General features: G+C 40.8%; 1 protein-coding gene across 1 annotated transcript in view; it reads right to left on the bottom strand.

The window, feature by feature from the left end:
- Window positions 1-21,804, bottom strand: part of MTMR3 (myotubularin related protein 3) — an 82,344-nt gene that overhangs the window by 60,343 nt on the left and 197 nt on the right. The window lies entirely within an intron of this gene.

The following is a 21,804-nucleotide window of genomic DNA, read 5'->3' as shown; positions in this document are numbered from 1 at the left end:
TAACAAAACCTGAGAAGGAAGAGCACTAATAATACAAAGAACCTAAGTCATTTGAGTGATTTATCCTTTAGAGAACATTCCCTCCTTCCCTGCATGACACAAAACAAACCTAGTTTACTAAAAAAGACTTGGTTGTAATTAAGAGATAAATCATCATTTTAAAGAGAAAAGTTTGGACTCTTCAGCAAGTTACCGCAACACAATGCATCCACATCTTTCCCACAGGCATTGTAGAAGTGAGCGCAGTTCAACAGCTAATTCTGTTATTGATGCATCAGGTAAGGTAATTTTTATTTTAAATATGGTTTGATCCCAGAGTTTAAAGAAAATGTACATCAGCATGCAGGAAACTTCAGTTATCCACTTGAATTTTGTTTTGCATTTGAAGTGTTATCAGCCAGAAAGACTTAACCTTCCTTTAAAGAAATATAAAAAAGGTTTATAACCATCCTTACAGTAAATTTAGCATGTCCCCTTCAAGTTGTATTTTATAAAGACATGCAAGAACATGCGCATATTAGTCCACGAGCTTGTGTAAAGATATGAAAATATCTTTACAACCTACATTTGTAACACTTCAATGCTTACCTGAGACTTGCAGATATCAAGCTTCAATTAAATGCACAGAAGTAGCATTTCACAGTACAAAATAATTAAGATCAACTAAATTAGTCTACTGTTATTCTTTATCCTTCAATTTGAAGTACCCTCTGGTAACCAACTTAGCAGCAAAACCAAGTCTGTACTTACTGAACGTGAACTCAGAGATGTCCGTCTTAAACACATGAGGATAAAATACCCAAAATACTGCATTTCCTTAGATTCAAAAAGCGAATCAGGAAAGGTTTGACAAAAAAGTAGATACAACATAAATAAGGAGCAATAAGAGGTTTAGTACTTGAGTTTTGAGTGCTAGTTTACTGCTTTGCTCCTGATAAAATTAAATGGCAAAAAAACCCTGACCTCAACTGACAACATCATTTCATGAGGCATAAGCAGGATGAAGCTGCCGACAACGTATGAACACAATACTGAAACTCAGTTTGCTCAGGTACTCAAGAATCTCCTTAAAGATCTTATGAGGTGTCAACCAAAAAAGGGCAGGAATTTCTTTCCTTCCAGCAGCTAGAAAGATAAAAGCTGCCTGCAGCAAAGCTTGCCATCAGGTCCAGGAGGACTGAACTTCACAGAAAGCATTCCTTCTGAAAGAGACTCAAATTCAACACCAGAGATTTCTGTGCTGTTAACAGTCACAGGAACGAGATTCAATATCCAATTACAGAAAAACCGAAGTTACTTCTGCCCCTTTAAGTCCAAAGGGGAAAGTATAAAGAACCAGGATAGCTACACATGCAAAAAAATCAGAACAATTTGGGTTGAATGGGACAACCAAACATCAATTAGTCCAAGCCCCTACTTGACACAGTTCCAGTTAGACCAAATTGCTCAAAGACTTGTCCAGCCAAGGTTTGAGTATCTCCAAGCGTATTCATTCTAGACAACCTGTTCCAATATTAAGGTTGGAATCTTAATTAAGTTCAGAAAAACACTCAAAGGCAAAGGAAGCCTTCACACTGAGCAAAACCAGGGAAAACAACAAGGATAAGAACAATGTTCAGAATACTTAAGTCTACCTCACTTTTATTATAAGCCTTATTTCAAGAGGTTATGCAGTTGGCGTAACAAATCTACATGTGAAGACTGATCTAAAGCAAATGCTCAGAGCTGAGATGAAAAAGCATTTGCAATTTAGATAACAGTTCACTGTAGGAAGAACCTCAGTATTCAGGCCTTCTATTTCTGAAAGAGCTTGCATACAGTTTTGTACATCTAGATTCAAGTGCCAAAAAATGGCCAAACGCCTTTCCTGGATGAAAGATTACATTTTTATGTAGGAAAGCTTTGGCAAGCCTAAATTAGTCTGCCAACCAAGTACAAGGATCCAAGGTATATCCGTTTTATTAAAAGTACCCCATCTGTGTCATTAGCTTGGAAATATAACATCTCTGCATCAGGTCCAGCTGACAGAACTGTTTTGAAAGTCTTCCCTGACAGTAGAGGCTTCCAGAATAACCAGTGAAATCCATGAAGCAGCACTTACAGCTGAACTCATGTTCAGTCTGAACAACTTAAAGCTTGACATAAACTGAAGATGTTCTTTTTTCCAGTTACCATTACTACGGGTGCTGAAAAACAGATCTTCCAAGAACAGGTAAGAAACAACGGCCTGTTTTGGTATTTTACTACTTTAGATACAACAGCTCAAGAAGTCAGAGCACTGGTGTGTAAATGCTGCAGTAAGGGAGAAGACCCTTGACAGGGCAGGCATGCTTTGGTGATGGATTTTTGGACTAGGAGTTAAGGTTGTTACAGGAAGTTGCACAATAAAGTAAACAAGGGAGGCAAAGCTGACAGCCTGAAACCCATGTATTAATGACACAGCAGATATTTTCACTACTTGCATGCCATGGAAATCAACTTGAAATTGCATCTTAAAATGTCCATATATATAAAAAGCACAGAGTGAAGAATTGCACATTAGGAAATGCAAGGACTATGATCACCTGTGAAGCTTTAGTTCAGCTTCTCTTGGAATATTTATGACCCCTAATTCCCTTCTCCATCCTCTCCTCCCCATAAACCCCCACCCTCACTTAGTGAACTAGGTGGACAATACTCCCTGAACCCAGAACTTTTCATTATATTCATTTTTATTAAACCTTGTAGTCAGTGTGGAGTTCTGAATCAAGTCAATCTTTTCTACACTGCTCATTTTATAGCACCTCTTCTGCTAAAGAGCCACAGTGCTTACCAGTTTTCACATGGTCCCATATGGTTAAGTGGTAGTAATGTATTTTTAAAAGGTTGAAAAACTAACCATAGTAACAGTTCAAGGCATCGGAAGGATCTTCCAGTTCTGGTACCCAGAACAGATGTCTAAAGTCTAGTTCTTCAAATACTCCCAATTTTTATAGTATTCTGCTCTGTATTTGGGAAATACAACTCTACTAGCTGGGGGTCTGAGCTGCAGAGGTGAGCACTCAGGCCTGGAGATGCATGTTTAACACCAAAACCATAACTCTGCACACACCTGTAGAAGTTTCCAGTAACTTAATAGCCAGCACCACAATCCACAACAGGGCAGGAACACATCTAGTTCTCCAGGATAGCAGCTACCTGACTCACCAGACCACCACCTAGAACTTCTTCCCAGATAAAGTCACTATTCCCTCACCCAGTGCTTCTACAAATACCAGGTAATTTAAGATCTTACTGGGCCACCTGGAAGTTCTGGATTTCTTCAGGTGTCCAAGGCTACTGCAGCCTCTGCTTAAAGTGACCTCAGTTATTACTGTGGGGATAAACTACTGATGCCAGTGCACTCACAGCAACAGTCAAAGCATCAAACAGGGTTTTAATACATTTGAATATCCAATCATTCCTCCCACAAACAGCTTAATCTGATTATATTAGTTTATGGCTCAATTGCACAGCACAGATTTACCTCTTTCGGAGGGAGATGAACTCCCTGGCTAGCCTTCAGAATAGAACAGTACTCACGTTTGGTATGGTAGCTCCATCAACAGCCACAGCTGTATTTATCAGGAAGCCCAGGTCACCAAGGACTCACATTAGAGCCAAAATGAGTCAATATACCTAATTCCCATAGCCTCCTTTAAAATGGTCAACCCTAAAGCTAGGGGTAGAGTTCTCCAGTTTTATTATTGTCAACATAATGTTAGTGAAAATCCCTTAGCAAATTAGGTAATCTTTCTCCCCTTTAGAGTTCTCTTGCGAAGTAGCACTTTAAGCTGACAAAACTGCATACATGGGGGAAGAGCACATGACACTAACATTTAAGGGATATTCAAATTTTACACATGCTCAAGCTACATTAATGCTAAAACTAGAAACCCCACAAGGTTCAACAGGCTCTTGTACCAAAATTTTTATTCAAATCAGGAACAGTGTCCCTCACCAAGATGCTTTTCCCCCCATGCACTTTCATTGCTGCAGGTCCCCCAATTTATTTGTTGGGCTGCCACACCTGCCCTGAAGCACTGCAATGCTGGGCTAGACATCACCTTTTGTACAGCCATTTAATCACATGCAGCCTCCACACTAAGGAAGACCTTCATCAGGCTTTGGGCACTAGTTATTTCTCCAACAACTTCAGAAGCAGGCTATTTTCTTTAAACCATTAAAGAAAAAGCCATTAAATTAGTTTTAAAGTCAGTACATGTAATACACCACATGCCACCTGCCTCTGTGAGGCATCACTGCCATGCTTAAACTTTGTCTGCCATAGCTTTAACTCTTGTTTATCTTATCAAAAGGATGTCAGAAGTCTTATGCAAGTTCACCTCTAACATACTCATTATCCTCTTATGAGTGAATGAAATTGAGTTAATGAATAACACAGTAGGAATTATTTCATTATCCCCATGGTGAAAGAGAGCCATCTAATTCTTGGATATGATGTCAGACTTGAGAACCAGCCAGTGATACTTACTCAGGCTTCCAGTGCTCAATCAACTGCTACACCAGTGGTGTTCATAGTGAAAGGCTTGCAGACTGCACCGACAGTTTAAGCAAGACTACCAGAGCATGAAGCAAAGCTACTCCGAGAGCAGCCTTAGGAAGAATTAAAGCAGCAAGAGTGAGGAACTGAAGCCTGTCATTTTGCTTCCACAGAAGGGAGGACAGGAGGCAGAGGTTTTTAGCAGCATACGTTTCATGTATAGACCTTGCACAGGGATGGAAATCAATGCAGTAATAGCATGTCAGCTCTTCACATTTCCTTCTTGCCTTACCTCCACTTTTATGGAGTCTCAACCCCACCTGTCTCTGGTACTACCTTAAGTCAACCTGCCTATTGAACTCCACCAGAAACCCAAGACACTTAAAGGGAAATCTGAAGCAAGGTATAGATCCTTCATCAGTCATTGGCAAGTCTGTCTTCTGCCATTCAAGGCTACCTCACTTCCACTTTTAGTTAAACTAATGCTTTTCACTATAGAACCTGATGCCTTATGACTTGAAGTAGATATTCACTCCCCTGTGAAAAACACACCCATCTCCTGCTAGTATGGGCAGGAAGGAGGACAACTGCAAGAAAGACTCCCTCAGCCTACCAAAGTCCTCCTTACAGGTCATCAAGACATTTGCCTGCAATAAAAAAAACCAGCTTTAGATTGCCTGAAGAGTTTGTATGTTTAAAAGACTCTAGTTCTGCCAAGGCAGTTTAAGACCACATTTAGAGAGATGATATTTTACTCATTTCATAACTATGGAAGTCCATCCTCGTTGATATCAGGACAGCTACGCTAGGCAGTGCCCTTCAGTTTGACTCTTGGGATACATGTTCCTTCCTGTCCAGAACATCCACGTACTTCCTTTAAATTACGCAGTCAGGAGCAAGCTCAGAGACAAGAAAGCAGCAGACATGTGAACAGTTCTTACCAATCCATTACAGAAGCCTGCAAGTATTACCAGGTATTTCCCTCTAAAAACTTGACTGATGAAGAATAAACTAGAACACAAGCAAGCTAAGAACTTAAGAAAAAAACAGAAAGCCTCAGAGACCAAAGCTAGAAGATGGACTTCTCGTGCAGATGGAAAAACAGAACCATCTTCCTGACACATCATACCCAATGAAAGAACCCAATGCAAGCTTTGCAAGCCGTTTTCTCTAGACAGACTGCAGAAACTGAGAATCATTCTCTTTTGAGGGAGTCAGATTTTCCCATAACCTGCAGCTTGCAGTCACTTCTGAACAGCCATGCATTACTGAGCTGCATAACGCATCAAAAGCAAAGGATAATTGTACCATACACCAAATCATACTGAAAGAAACTCTTCAAGCCTAGCATGTGCTGTTCTGTCATTCTCACATGAGTGTGCACATGTAAGATGTATTCATATTCAAGTCCTGGCATCACAATTACTCTGTCAAGAGCGCAATGCTGAGGTATTTTTAGAATGGTTCTGTTAACACGATAGCTATCTTCCATAATGCCGTTAAGCTATCCTAGACTCTAAAACCACTATTGTTCTATAAGCATTCAGCTTAAATTCTTCAATAATTGCTCAAAACACCTATCTTTAAGATACAATACTAATCCCATAGCAGTATCTGTAAAACTGATAGAAAATTCAGTGAGATAATCTATCAAAAGTTGGTATACCAGTATATAGTATACTTGGCTCATATGTAGTGTGTATATATATACACACTTGGCTTTAGTATACTAGAAGCTTCTGAACTGGTATAGAACAGCATCAACACCCAGCTCTGCCAGTAAACAGCACCTCCCTCTGTGTAAAGAGCACCTCTGTGCAGGCACTGCCTGAGCCTTTGAATCGTCATCTCCACACAAGCACTTACTGCCAAGCAGAAAGTCTTGAGGTGCTTACCCAGCAGGTAGTGCCCCATTCACCTAGCAGCTGATCAGCAGAGCATACAGCTGTGCTTCGGCCTACAGAGCTGGAAAACAGTGCCTAAAAGTGAGCACAGTAATACAGAATGAGGCGAGAAACAAGTTTTTGAGACAGTATGCAATTTAAGAGGGTAACAGGATAGAACCGATGCCCTCACTTGTGAGGCTGGAAGCCTTAACAATTCTGACTTGTACTGTGATATTGCTTTAAGTTTAATCCCGTGCTTACATTCCCCACTGAGTCAGAGCTGTCCTTGCACAAGGCATCAAGACAAAGCTCTTCAGAGCTTTTCAGTGGGGTCTTAAGAGGCTGTATCTATACTATTTCTACAGCAGTGTTGGTTAACCAAGTTTTCATGCCAAGAAAACTGCCAAAGTCATCCGCAGCCAAAAGAGATTAACCTTTACTGGAAGCAGCCTTAGTGCCATGTCCACACCAGCTGTGCACAAGAACCTTTAGTAAGATTCTTCTCATCTAAAGCTAGATTTTGTGTATGACCTTGTCACTTTTTTAAAAGGCCCACACTCTTTACTTAGTGATCAGTTCTTACCTATTTTGGACACCCGCTGCAGGAGACAGACACATGCTTGATTCAGCTGTGTTGTTTGGTGGGAAGACAGGACAGCAATATCCAAGTGTCCTTAACTCTGCAGTTTCCAGCTTAAATACATCTAGACAGAATCACTAGAAGGAAGTAAACAGTGTCATCCAGGCTGTCTGTGGAAGCAGCAGTAATTAAAAAACATATGTGCACACCGCACTTTGGTGTTCAAATGCAAAGAACAAGCAGCTCAGCAGACATTCCCTGAATTAACATAACAAACAGCTGTTATTCTCAACTGCTGTAAAGCCACTGTAATTCTTCCTACAGACCCCAAGCTTTTTGCTAGCATTAAGTAGCTGCCTAAGTGAGAGTCAGTTATAAGGCATTCTATCACCACCACTACTTTCTCAAAGCTTAAAAATTAAATCAGGTATTCCACCACTGGAATTTTCGTTACCAGGAAGTTGCAATAATACTTATTACATTAGGGTTCTCCCAATATGATAACTCAATCAGTTCAATGCTTTGAGTTAATTATTGCTTAACTAAGGTAAATGCAAACAGAAACATGAAAAGCATGAAATAAATAGGAAACCAAGCTCAACTACTTAAAGATAAACTGAATACTTCATGATCACCTGCAGGTCTCGGGGACATTCTCACATAGCTCTAATATGCATGAGAAATTTAAAGCCACAATGATTACAGCTTCAGAAAATGGCCACATGAAAATTATACTGCAAGGTAAAGACTCAGACTTTTTACTGTATCTAGACACTTGGGATTAGCAGTGAAGATAGTTCTTTTTTATAGATTATGATAAACCTAAAACCTGGATGCAATATTTCCAGGATATTCTGTCAGACTTCGATTCTCTCAGCAACAAAGCATAAATAAGCATGAATGATTCTCTGGAGAGTCCACCAAAACCCCAGAGATACTGGCTTTCTAGAGCTTCTTCTGCATCAAAGTACCTTCAGTCATACTCTTCTCTCATTCGATTGAGGGAAAGGAGACACAGCATCAAGGATTTGATGGAAGGCAGCAGTAAGATTCAGCCCTGGCACAGCCTCATTTTACAGAAGGGCTACCAGTTGCCAGAGACATTTCACTGACTTATGCTGATGAGGCTGAACTTGGAACTGTTCAAACAAGTACCTCGTTTGAAGTTGCCAGTATGAGATGTTCAGCCTATAGGTGAAAGCCTTTGAACATAGACAGTGAAAGTGACTTCTACAAAACAATGCGCTTCACTCAGCAAGAGCAGCACGCTCAGAAAATAAGTGAATAGACAACTAGAATGAGTGATTCAAGTGTCAGTCTTCATGAGGCTAGCCAGGACAAAGTGCTTTTTGTTTCTACCTTCGAGATCTTGACAAATCAAAAATAGATTAAATGTGCTAGCAGACTAGCTTCTACCTCAGACCGATACACGATCTCATGGAAGACATCTGCCAATACTCTGAAGTAACTTACACCAGAGCAAACACGGCAATGCATATATTCCATTTTCCTTGCAAGAAGTTTGAAGCAAATCATGCCTTTTCAGCATTACAGTAAGCTGACAGGCAATCGTTTTGCTTACAGTCAAGATAAAATAAAGCCTCAGAAATAAGAGCTAGAGGTCCTAACTGTATACGTATTAAACATGAATAACAATTTTTAGTCTTGTTAGAGCCAGGAGGAATATCTGCTTGAGTACAGTTACCAATGAAGGCTTTACATCTCTAGGAACAAGCTCTGAAATACATACATTGTTTTGTACGTTTTTCATTTAACCTTGCTAAGTTCACCAGCATTATTTTTTGCAGCTCTGACAAAAACAGAGTTACTGAATAACTTTCCAGTATGAAGTTTCAGTGCATTAGTTCTCACTACTGAATTAAATACATAGCCACCTTAACATCCACAAATCTAATAACCCACTACTCCATAACCCACAAGGACTAAGCACATTTTATCTGTGGAAAACACATGAGCATTTATCAAATAACATATCAAATCTTACCACAAATACTAAACAAAACCCAGCAATTCAACTGTTTCAGTTAACAATTAATAGTTCTGAGAAAAAGGAATACGTCTGCTCCTACTTCCTGCATAAATCTCAAGCACAACGCAAGTAGCACCACAGGTACACAACCCAGTGCCAGGCAGCAGTAGAGGCAAACCCTAGGAGAGTTGCATGTTCTGCAGGTGACACTTTCAAACTCAGTTTGACTGAGATACAGAGCAGTTTCAGGAGCTGCATTTTTGAGAGAGAGTCTGGAACCAGTAGGAACGGCTACCCTTTCAGCATTTAGGCCTTGCTGCACCAGAAGTTCAGGCCAACACCCCAGTGCTGTAAGGCAGACGGTATCCTCAGCTCCAGAGTCGCATGATCCCCAAAGCAGGCCTATTGCTCTGTACCTATCCTAGAGCACACTAGCAGGACCTTACCTAGTGAAGGCTGTTCTAAGCCAGCAACTTTAGGATAGAGACCATTTTACCTACAGAAGCACTTCATAAACGCTTGACTTGCGGCAACCCTGGTCTAGAAGCACCGTATTAAAAATCCCCCTTCAGAGTGTATCGGTCTAGTCATGCTGAACACAGCACTAAGACTGCAAGTTAAACTCAGAAGATGCAATGGGCTGACGCAACGCTGAAACAAAGGTTAAGTTGCAAATTTCTACCTCAAATCTGTCTGCAAGGAACACTGTCACTTGTGACAAGGAGTTAAAATACTGGAAGGAAGAGAAAGAACCACATTTGAGCTGTGATGCACTTAACTCACCTTAACTCCCATTCCACCAGCTCAGTACGAGCACCATTTCTGCAAAAACTTTACACCAAGCTACCTCAAAGTATTAAGAAAGGATATAATTCAGGTCTACTGTTTTACACAAAAAATCTGCTACTTCTCCCTTTGAAAATCCAGTGAGGCTTGAAAGTAGGGCAAACCTAACTAGGCAAATTAGAAAGACATTCCTTACTTCAGAATTGAAGCCTTCAGACCCTGCCATTCAACACTTCAAGCATTTCATTTTTAAGATATTCCATATACCCAGTATATGTTATAGCATTCACCCAGCCTATTTTGTTTAGATGAGACATTAGTAAGGACTTTTCCCCATTCCTCCCCAAAAAGAAAGCCTGTAAAATTGACATCAGATACAACGTAAAATACATCACTTCCAAGATAAAGCTGAAGTTCGACACTCTTCATCTCAGAAGTATTTGGACAAATCTCCAGGATTTCACAGGCAAAAACTCACTGGCAGACCAACTCCTAAATCCCAGTTTGGAAGTTCAACACTGTATGTAAACAAAACTGAAGAATGAAAAAGGTATAACAAGATAGGCACAGCTGTTTGCTACAGGTCACATTTACTTCTTTCTGTTAAAGGAAAAACTTACCTACCCAGTAAGTTTAGAGTGACACACACCTTGGTATTTAAATAACAAAGATCTAGAGATGTAGGACACAGGTGAATAAGTAGGGGCTAACTCTTTAAACAAATGCAGGTTTTAACATGATAAATTCCTATTCTGTACTTAGAGTTTAAAGGTTATAAAAAGCTCTGTGTTGGAGGAACAGATCAGCACCAGGCCACAAGCTTTTTATAACATGGCAAAGATGCTCTGAATTCCACATAGAGGCTGAGCTGTCACTCACACAGCACGATCTACGGATTCCCAGCTTCACAGAAAGATTCACAACTCTTCCATATTCCTATATGCAATAAACTATCACTATGTTGTTTAAACCCTTTGAGTTCTGGTTAAAGTGTTATTAAAAAGTGTTAAAAAAATCAAAGTAACCAAGTCATCAGCATGATTTTAAGGGTTACAGGTAAAGCAGCTCTTCAGAAGTCAGCTAACGAGCAGCAGATTCTTCAGACAAGTTTCAAGCCATCATACTTGTTTCAACACGTACAAACTCTGCTAAGTCAAGTCTTGCAACAATACTTAGCATAAAGTCACCTAGGGGAGAATACAATGGCAAAACCTGACTAATTGCTATTGAAATATGGTGCTGATTGTGTTTTCTTTTGCAAACACGATGGATGCACTGAGTTGTTTTACCACAATTGATCTTCATTCAGGTGAACAAGCCTTCTCTGAATTGCCCCTAGGGTATTCCTTCAACTTTTGCATTTTGGTTAGCTACAAATAATGAAGCAAATCTTAAGAATACCAACCCCACACAGGGACCCTATTCTTCCTCTGAAGTTTTCCAGAGTCAAACAGGAGACTTGAGGTTCTAGAAAATAGGTGCCACAAGACCAGCTTAAAGTTTACTGTCCATCAATTCATGAAAGTTCAAAAGCTGACCTTTTACAAGCAGTAAAAAAATCCAGCTGGCTACCTCTGCATCTGCTCCACAGCAACCTCTTCAGACTCCTAAAAATCTTTCCGGCAATAAAACCACCAAGACTCACCAACCTACCTGGACAGACTCGAGTGTTCTCTGCACCTGCAGAAGCAGCTACCGCACTCCAAACCCAGTCTGGAAATTCAAACTAGCTCTAGGAATTCTGTAATTGTCTTGGCAAGAGTCAGTATAAAAATTGTGGAGTTTAAGCATATAAATTGGCTTTTGGAGCGGTTTTTTGGCATTAGGCCTTTCTTTAAACTGTAAGCTTACCTAGATTCTCCCCAGCCCACCTGCTTGCTTCCAATATGGTAATTCTTGCACAAAAAACTTCAGTCCCTTCTTGCCCTTTCCATGATGCAAGTCACTTAAGACTGACTTCTTTTGACAAGGCATGTTTTAACTTATGACTCCTTGCCTTTGGCAAGTGAAGTCAGTTTAGCTCAATAACAAATGTTACTGAATCTGCAGCGTATTTTAAGAAAATTTCTTAACCAGTACACTGCTTGGTCTGCTAGGATTGACACATGGTAGCACGTGTTTATGATGAGAGTAAAAACTGAGTTTTGTTGGAGGGGGCAGAAAAACCAATAATAGTTAAAAGTATTTAGAAATTGAGACAAGGTAGATTAAGTCACATTGCACTTTTGGGGCCCTTGAAATATGTTCAAGTACATGAGGCTTTGCCCTACTAGGCCTCTAATTTGAATGCCAAACAATTTGGGTCTAGGAGCAAGAAGTACACTAGAAGCAGTAAGGAACTGCGTTCAGCAAGAGCTGCCCAGATAGTCACTACCTCTGTGTGAGCAGTCGTCTAGTCTCAGGCAGTTGTACATACGGCTAAGACAGTTTAGAAAGCCAGACCGTAACTTGAAATAGTAATGTTTAGGAAAAATAAGCTACAGGGCACAGCAGCATGCAACTTACTCTTTAGCGAGCTGCCAAACTGTTTCCTCCCCAACCAGAATGAATCAAGTTGTCTTATGCAAGAGGACAAGTCTTCATACCTTAGTGCTGCATAAGAACACACGGTCTAAGGAATGACGCAACAGCACTATTAATTTTAATAGGTCTGCTCTCTGGGTGTGACCCTCAGAAAGGATGGGAGCACCTAAACTTGTACCTTAGACAAACAGCTTATTAAAAAGCTAGCCTTAAAAAATGAAAGCAAGAAATAGCTCTTATTGTCCTTGTTACACCAACCTTACGCTTGTCAAATCGAGCAAAATCTTTTCGTCCTTTGCCCACAACTCTCCAGGCCGAGTCCTCCACACGAACACCACACCCACCCAGCTCAGGCATCGGCCACTGCAGTGACAGTAATGAACCTAACCACCCTCTGCAGGTAAGCATCATATCAAGCAGGTTTCAAGATTGCTTCCTACTCCAAGTTGATTAAAACAGCAGGTTTGGCATTGGTTTTTTCTCTCAGTGGATTACTAAAGAATTCCCATCCTTAGACCCTTCCACTGTTAGGTTATAGCCAGCCTTTCAAGAGCTCATAGGAAGAAGTGCCTATGTGATAAAAATATTGCAGAGGAGTTAGAATGACCTAGCAATTGAGAGCTAGACAGCTCTTAAACTGGCCTACCAGTCAACACTTGAGAAGCAAGAGATAATTTGCCTGGAGTAATGAGCTAAGTATAGAGCAACCAGGGCTAGAGCTCCCCAATTATTTTTGCTTTTCTTTTGATGCAAGTGAAACAGCTTGGGAAGAAGCAGGCTTCAGCTGCTGGTAGAATCAGTTACTGAAGCTACTCTAAGCAAAGCAACAGTGATCTTGTGCTTAACATACCAAATTCTGCAAAAGCAGCACCAAGAGTCAAGATCAGCATCTTCTAAATCACAAGAGGTTTTTTTACCATCCTCAGTTCACAACCATATTTCAGCATTTTAGGGAATCCTATTAGATTTTAGAAAACCCCAACAACATATTCATCTCGTCTACTCCTCTCACTAGATCAGTGTTTAGCAGTTACCCTCATCAAGTATCAGCATTCATCCTGTCATTTAAAAGCTAAAATTCCAGTTTAACATGTGGAAGACATTTTGGTTCCAGCTACTAGAGCCTGCAGAACTGAAGGGGGGAAGGCAACATGACAGCGACCAGGCATGTTGTTCCCATTGTGCAGCTATACAAGCAGCAACTATTTTCTGAAATTATCTGTTAATGAATACTTAATTCTTTTACTTTAATAAGGGTTTATGAGAATTACTTATACAGCTATATATCCACTGATGGCCCATATGGTCAGATTCTGAAAGGACAACCTATGATTAGCTGTACCACCACAGTTTTCCTGCAAGGAAGTTTCCATCCAAATACCGCAATACATGGCTTCACCATTTGTAGATATACTGAACATATAGGTATACTACCAGTATATTGAAGTTGTAGTCCTTTTTATCATGAACTAGGAGTTTTAAAGCAGATCTCCTTACTTAGAAGTCTAACTGACCAGATGCTTCCCCTTGGTTTTGCCAGAACACGACCCAGCAACAAAATATTAAACACTTAGACATGGATCTCCAAAATCAAAAGTTTCCACATCACTTCTCTCTGCAGTTCCAATTTACTCATCTGTTATGTACAGGGATGCTCTGCAGCAGTGAAGTACACTAACCAAACACCTACAAATCATGTGATACTCATGCTTGAGTCTGAAGGGATTAAGAGATTCCAGTCCAAAGTAAAAGAAAACAAGCAAGCTATTGTATCCTGCATTAGAAAACAACTACGCCTTGACCATAACCCATCAGCCAAACCTACAAGGAAAGCCTAGCAGACCTCAAAAATATTTACCTTCTTCCATCTTCTTCCTTTTTCCTCAGAGAGTTCAGATTTTCCCAAAGCGCAAAAAGGTGCATTCTTTTGGAAGTTACTCAAAGAAAGGTTCACTGAACATAGACAAAGATGATAATTTAATTATAATGGGTATCCAACCAGAATATAATGCCCTGCTCACAGCAAATTCCTGCTACCAGCAGTGAGAGAAAATTAAGAATCTGAATTCTCAAGTGTACTCATGACTAGTATGTCCACCAATCGCCATACAATTAAAGAACAGGAACGCTTAATTGTAAAGATGAACACTTGTTTGATAAGGATTAGTCATTAATTTGATGAAATGCTTATCCACTCAAAAAACCATGCACAGTGCTTAGATGGGAAGACATAAAAGGTCTGCAGGCAGAGGCAATAAACTTGCAAGTTTACGTTAAGTACACTTCACTTGCTTTCAGCTTCCATTTATTAAAGGAAAATAATCAAAATAACCTAGAAATGCCACCTGCTTAGACATTTTAGTCAGGTTTCTTGGATCAAAAGTTCAGCAATGCCTACATTACACTAACATATATGTTCTCAGAAGTGAAAAAAGGAAATAAGGAAAACTCCAATAGAACAATAAAATCAAAGCTATCTGCTCACAACACTTAGAAGAGGTGTTTCTGCTCTAGTCAGGCCATAGCAAACTTGCATGACAGATAGGCAAGTATTTCTAAAGCTTGAACTTATAGAGAACCCACAGAACAGTAAAAGTCAGCTTTGATAACAGTAGTTTTGAAAGCTAGAGAAGACACTGAAGGCTGGAGGTAAGTAAAACTGAAGAGAGTTTTCAGTTGCAACAAATCCAGAACTAGGTCTGAAAAGGTCTCAGAGCAAACACCCTATCAAGGATGCAACAAACAGTATAATTACAAACAGCAGAACTCCACAGCATCTCATTTTATCTCAGGTTTAAGTTTCAATGATAGCAATTACAAGCTTACAGATAGCAATGCACTAAGTAAAGCTTTCACAGGTACACATTTAGGTCAATTACAGCTACAAGAGATGAAATCAGACAGCCACAGCAACTAGCTTACTCCCTTTCCTGATCTACTTGCAGAGAAAACAAGGGGAGTCAGGCTGCTGGTCCCCTTCTAACTACCAAATAGGAAATTTCAGGGAAACACATTCCACCAGTTCCAAACCTAGCTGCAACCACTTCCATGAGCAGCTTAGGACTTAACTCATTTTGAAAGCACACAGTGGTAGCATAAGAGTTACATGACAGAGCTTAATACGAGACCAACTAGTAGACTAGGTCATTCTAACATCTTCTGTACAACAAAATTGAGGCTTCACTTCAAAAGTACTGAAAGTTATCTTACCATGTAACATCTACTGTAAGATGTTAAAGGTGTAAGACTCCACAGTCGTAAGCAGTTCCAGTGTTACAGTAGGTGCAAATAAGTTGTTCCTAATCTCTCTGGGTGCTCAGTCTTTTTGTTACTATTTCTTTAATTCAGCCTTCAGTTCCACTCAAGTCTTCAATGCTTTAAACTACCATTTCTAACAACTAAATAACTGAAATCAAAATTCTAGTAGTCTACCCTTCACCTATGAGGTGCTAAACTCTACATGACGTAGACTCAAGGAAAGATCTGATTTTCCATCTGTTTTCTGAAATCCTGCCACCAGCTGTACAGAAACCCCCAAAAAATAACAATCCTACTTGCGCAGAACAGTGAAACCAGAGAAACTGAGGAGTCATACCCACAGGACTTGGAAGGCTTGTGATCCACATCACCCCTACATAGAAGGCTGCTCACAGGGGTGAGCTGGGAAGATAGCAAAGGCAAGGCCCTGCAGGCAAGTCCTGCCTTCGCTCCACTCTCCAGGGGGAGTCAGAAAGCCAGCCAAGTGCATTTTGTCTTCACAGACTCAGTTTCAACCTACACCTTTCAGCATGCAGACAGGCATCTCTGTCCTCTCCTCACACAGGTGGCTGGCAGCCGTTTCCCCCCAGGCACTTCGAGAAAGCAGCACTAGAGAGAACAGTTTCATTCTGTCAAGAGCCTGCCTTTTCCCAGTTGGTAAAGGAATCAAAACCTTCTTGTAAAGGCATAGGGGAAAGAAACTATTTTTATTTCTTCCTGAAGCTTTGTCCTTTCAGGTAACACTACAGAATTAATGCTTTGATTATAGCCCTGGTTTCTAGTCCCAAAGTTGGAGAAGCAAATAAGGCTCACAAAAGGGCAACAGAAAACTGTTTAACAGTGTTTCTATAAATAATGTCTATACCAGTGCATAGATCTCCAGCATTAGAAAGAAAAACTACAAAGACTTAATTATGGCAATGCAGCAGCCTTCCTCCACAAATTCAACTTGAAGTGCGTTACTTCCCCCCGATGCTGACTATATATTCTAGGAACTAAACCTTGTAGAGTACCAGAACAATCAAAAATACTTAGAGACTATTAGACTTGTACGCACAAGAGACCTCATCGTAAGGACAGGCACCCTAGCTAGAGACCTCTATTTCAAGCTATTTTGTTTTCAGAAATCTCAGTTAAAGCACGACGCATAGCTTTTCACTAGTTGATGAAGACCTACCTAACAAAAACCTTTCCACACTCTTAAAATAGTGTAAGAAAGTCCACAAACACGAGAGAACTCTTATCCATGGGGATAGTGTTAGTAGAACTCTTATCCATGGGGATAGTGTTAGTAGAACTCTTATCCATGGGGATAGTGTACTCACAGCATGGGAGAAGCACATACAGGTAGTAAGTTACTTGACAATGTTGTTTCCTTGAAAAGTAGGAAGCTAAGATTAAAGTGGAAAGCAGTTTCCAATTCTTTTTCCCAGTAAGGGCTAAACAAAGTAGGAGCTGAGAGGGTAGATCCTGCACATCTGCTAGAGATAGCACCAGTAAAGAGTAACTTTAGTTCTAAATTAAACCAATAGAAAAACCCAGCTCGATATCCAATATCCCCTGCGTATGTTCAGCCTTGAGTTTACTAGGTGTCAGTACTGCTGCTCCAGCTCAAGAAACCAAGTACCTAAATCCTGCTTCTACCTCACAGGATCTAACAGGTATGCTGATCAGCCCAAGCCTTCTCAGTGACCTAATCCAGCCAGCAGAAAAGCACATTTAAATTGATTCTTCCTGTAACCAAGTTAAAATGCAATCACAGCTTCATATTTTAAAGCTCTGCCAGAAGATAAAAAAGACAGTACTATAAGAGCTAAACATTCATGTGCTTGCCCATGAAGCAGAAGAGCTTTCTAGCTCCCCTCACACTGGAGGCTTCCACTTATTCTCCCCAGAAGTACACGCCAGCCACCACACTAGAGAAGATTCTGTGGAGAAGCCCTATCCAACCCTGTGGAAACTGTCACTCTGCAGAAAATGCAAGAGTGGTTGGACTAAAATCAAACGGAGGGGAGCACAGACCATACCGCTTGAGATCAATATACACAACAGGAAGGAAGAAGACAGAGTTAAAAGATATCAAAGTTCAATTATCAGAACAAGTCTTTCCTACACTGATATTCACTGTCTTCTAGGCCATGTTCTGGAAGTTGAAGCCCATGGCAGCCTGCCTTGCCATCCAGTCTCAGAAGTTCAAACATTTGAACGTTCCCTGTTACAGCTCCCACTATAAAGAACACACCCCAGTCAGGGTGGTATTCTTATTCTGTTCTGACTGCCCTTCCAAACGCCCAGCTCTTCCTAAGGAGCCACAGACTAACACCAAGCTTTGATTTCAATCTAGCTTCAAGCTAATTCCATAGGTGACAGGATAATTTCCCATGCTAAGCTCAGGCTTCACAGCTAGTACTAGTTATAATGCTCCACACAACACATCTAACAGCTGAAAATCCTGGAGCTGACCACTACCATGCTATTCGTACACTGGAGAATAATTCAATGAAGTGATGTCACAAAAGTCAAAGCATCAGCTAGATCAACATCTCAGGTGAAAGCCTTCAACAGCACAGCCCACTTCATTTTCATTGTAGCTAGTTAGTCCAGCAAAACAAACACTTAAAGTGACAGTGAGATGTGCTGAGCAAGGCAAAAGACAACTTGCTTTGCTTTCTCTAAGGCTTGGCTTCTTTGATGTTCTGTCCACTTTCAACTAACACTGAACTGCAAAGTTATATTTTCAAGTATTTGCAATTCAATATTTTTGGTTTCATTTCTCTAAAAAAGTTTTAATGCTACTTAAGGTCTAGCAGCACGTGTTACCGAGGACACTATTTAAGCTATCATTCCATCACTGGCATGACTAGTAGCTAACACAACAGCCTGCCCCCAAGCCATCCTATCAACGCTGCTTTACAGCTTTTCACTTTCATTCCTAGTTGAGAGGAAAAACAGACTAATTTCTCTAAAATTAAGTTCCACTAGAATCTTGTTCAAGGTATTAACTTTTTCAGGAGTGGTAATACTTCAATATAGCAGCTTGTACAAATTTAATTGCAATATCACTTAACAAAGGCCATCCTGCTTCAAGTCTTCTGAGACCCAACTCTCCCAAGGAAGGGCAAGAACCACCTATTTAGGCAGTTGTGTTCAGGGTTTGGGTTGGGGTTTTTTTTTTCTCCTTATCAGAGTTTGGAAGGGTTCCACCAGCTACATCACAGCTACTACAATGTCATTAGTTGCTTCACTCATGCATATATATACACACACACATTTCAGAAAAACTTCAAACTGGTTCATACCAAGCTGACTTTGTTGCAACTCTTTTCAGCATTAACGCCCCTGACTAGGAACAATGCCTCGGAAGCACTCAGCTGCCCCCCAGTAAGACCTACAGAGTGTACCTCCAGTTAACAGCTTAACTTGCGGTCACATTCGCCTGTCAAACCAACTGCCACTTTCTAAACTTTAGATGAGGATTCTCAGAGGCGTTTCAGAAGACGAACCAAAGCTCGGTATCAGCAACTGTATTTTAAGTTAAGCCTTTAAAAACAGTGCTTTTTGATGGACATAACGACTCCAGAAATAGCTTATCCATTTCAGTTAACATTCCAGAAAGCCGCCTGCTGTGCTTTTCTTCCCTAGCTCACTTGGAACTGCAGCTCCACACTGTGCAAACACACTTCTAGGCACATACTGCTACTTACTGAAGATGAACAGAGCACCTTTAGCTCACAGAGCAACACAATCCAGACGCTTCGTAACAGACTAAAGGTGGAAGATACCACTGGCTTCAACAAAATAACGCCACGCTTCTTCACTGCTACTACAGGCTGCTGATCAGAACTAGAGGGAAGAGCAAAGACTGACTTGAGGCCTTCCTTATGGGATAAAACATTACCCCCCAGAATCACTACAGCCAGTTGGCCTTCACCTCCTTTACACCACTACTTAAAGAGATGAGGGGAAGAACAGGTCTGGGCTACTCATGCTCTAGCTGACGATTAGACTTCTATGATATTAAGCACGTTCTGTCAGTCCTCCTCAACTGTTCACCCCCAAGCATGGGGACAAAGTCTTGGCTGTTTCTGTTACCATCTACATTCCGAACAAGGACAGTTGACACCAAACAATGCTGTAGTTTGTGGCCTTTGCCCATCCCACGAGCAGCAGGCACAAGAAGCTGACATGCATGCAAGTCAATATGCTAGCCTGGATACAGCGATCCTGCACCGTTCAGGATTAATGCATCGAAGGTAGAAGTTGTAATGCATTAGGAGTTGAGGTCTTCAGTTCTTTACTGGACACAGCAAGCCTCAGTAAAAAGTCAGTATTTCAAATTCCTGAATTAGCACTAACTTCACTTTTAGGTCTTTCATGCAAGCCGTGTAATCACCCTGAAATTTTGACGCACCACAAGAAATAGTTATCTTTTAACAATCCAGTTAATTCATGCTGTAATTCTTGTGAATTGAGTGCTAGGCATATTCCGAAAGTTTTCCTGACAGCACTGGGAAGTTATGGCACCAATATCTAGAAGAGGGGTGGAATTGCAAATCACGAAGCTCATTTCTCAGGGAGTTAAAACCCATATGGGATCCAACAGGCAGATCTTTACTCCACCAGCTACTCAAGCTAGAGACAAACACAGAACAGTTGCACGTTATGGCTTAGACAATTTAGTACTTAGAAGCTTATTTTGAAAGAAACATAACTTGCATTACTTTGATTCAGCCAATGAAAGCCACTATGAAACAAGTGCATATGTGAGTATCTGGACTTTTCATTCTAGTTTACAACATTTGATAAGCACTAATGCACTATTTGGAGTCACATGCTCTGGAAGACACCACCGATATCAAGAAGAGTCCTGTCTCATTATATCCAGTTACACATCCCAGCAGGAAGCTACCAGAGCAGGAACAGCCATCACATCCCTTTGATCTCTGCAAGTGAAAAAAAATCTCAAACTTCGTGCTGGATGCTAACCCAGTTCCTCCGATTCACTCCACGGAGACAATTCCTTCTTCCCTGCTACAGCAGACTTGTCAGGCTTCTGCCCATTACTTCAGCAGCCTAACAATAGCCTTCTCCTTAAGTTACTCCTTTTTTAGGGGTTAATTGCCAGCAAAGCACAGCATAGCCATGTTCCTCCTACTCTTGAAAGGCTGACAACTGCTCCTCTCCACCATCCTGGGTTGCATGTAGGTGGAATGAGATCTGAGATAAAATATTATATCCTCTATCTTCAGAAGCTTGGGCATGCTTCATTTCCATCTCCTCCAGCTGCGGATGGCCACTTTTATGGAGAAAAAAGAGAGCTTATCAAGCTGACCTGTTCCACCTACTTGGTATCATTTGTGGGTTGCACAGCATGTTACTTAAGCAGGCTAACATTGACATTTTAATAATTTCTAGTGCAGACAGATAATGTAATGGATATTAACAGTATCCTAGATAGATACCTATAACACTGCCAGCAAGAAAACTAAGCTTGATTCTCACTATATCACTCCTATAATTTAAAGCAGGACAAGAGCGCCTTTTAGTGCAGTCACTCAAAAACCCCACCGCTGCTCAACGCTACTGTTTCTGCACGTTTGCCCCTCCCCAAACTCCAAAGCAGGCACACAGAAACACTTGTCACTGAAACATTTCAGAATCCCACGCCCCACCTTTACTTATCTGCAGAAAGTTTCAACACTTACAGTTCACAGTATTTCCTGTACTACGAAAGAAAGTACTTTGTCTTCCAAAACCGCTGTGATCAGTAACTGCTGAAGCAATGCAAATATCAGATGGCAGCCTCCTCCTGTCAAGTTATCCACAAGCACTCCTTCATAAAAACTCCTTCACCTCCACCAAAAAAGCTGATTTTCAAATACTACAGCACATGCTTTAATAACAGACGAAAGGCACCTCAGCTCTTTACCTAAGGCTTAGAGCATGACACGTATTACAAGAAACCTGCCATAGTTCCTTCAGTCACACTACCATCCCTTCCCAGTGGGCTCACCTAGGCATTTAAATATGCCTTTATATTCACCATAAAGCCAAGCTGTACCTCTACACTCAGCACTACCTGTCATGATTCACTAGACAAGCTCTTTTCTTCTAAAAGAAAGCCTTAATGCACATGGTTACATGGGCTCATCACACAAAAAACCAAACAGGTGAAGCACACAGGAGAAGAGTGCCTGTCAGACTTCAAGTCTGCAAGAGTTACAAGCTCATATACCCAGCCTTCCCCCCAGTGAGGGAA

The sequence above is a fragment of the Pygoscelis adeliae genome, unplaced genomic scaffold (assembly GCF_000699105.1).
Source record: "Pygoscelis adeliae isolate BGI_AS28 unplaced genomic scaffold, ASM69910v1 Scaffold659, whole genome shotgun sequence".
In the NCBI taxonomy this organism is placed as follows: domain Eukaryota; kingdom Metazoa; phylum Chordata; class Aves; order Sphenisciformes; family Spheniscidae; genus Pygoscelis; species Pygoscelis adeliae.
This window is presented reverse-complemented; position numbering and strand designations above follow the sequence as displayed.